Genomic DNA, 679 nt, shown 5'->3' on the forward strand with positions numbered 1-679 from the left:
TTCATTTTTTGTTTTTCGGCGTATACATTCTGCTTTTTGTTTGCGGCCGAACAAATACTCACATCTTGTCGCTCTACTAACCGTCTCTGCTCACATTCGCAATAATATTTTAACTTACCCATAAGCCCCCGCTTAAACCCCCGCATTTTTTACTCCTCTATTTCCTGCTGTTGCGATCTTATCCAAACTTACAGAGCTCACGCTGGGCGCATATGGGTTTGTCGGTCTGTGCTTAACGTCTGCACTGACGCCTGATGAAAAACCGCAGTTATTATCATTATCTCCCCAATGAAATTTGTCAATTTGTAAGTGAAATTTGAGGCACAATATCCTCATGTATTATTATCTTCTTTGCCGTGGCTTTGGAAGTTCTGAGGTTTTCTTATATTTCCCCTTTTTTCACCTCCCGTTTATCTCTTTACAAATGGCGCTGTACCTCCGTCTTTCGTGCACACTGCAGCCCGCGCCCTCATTACTCCCACCGCAATGACTCTACTTGACACCTCACAAATTTCATATCTATTTTCCTTGCTGTCATTCTGCGGCATCTTCCATAATATTCCTTGCACCTACTGTTCCATATAGTACTAGTTACTTATCTTCATTGTCCACTTGTCATTCGCTTCAGCGTCTCTACATTCAGCTGCAGTGTTATCTTCACTACTGAATTTATTATATT

This window comes from Trypanosoma equiperdum, assembly GCF_001457755.1.
Source record: "Trypanosoma equiperdum strain OVI genome assembly, contig: ctg_2015, whole genome shotgun sequence".
NCBI classification, from domain to species: Eukaryota; Euglenozoa; class Kinetoplastea; order Trypanosomatida; family Trypanosomatidae; genus Trypanosoma; species Trypanosoma equiperdum.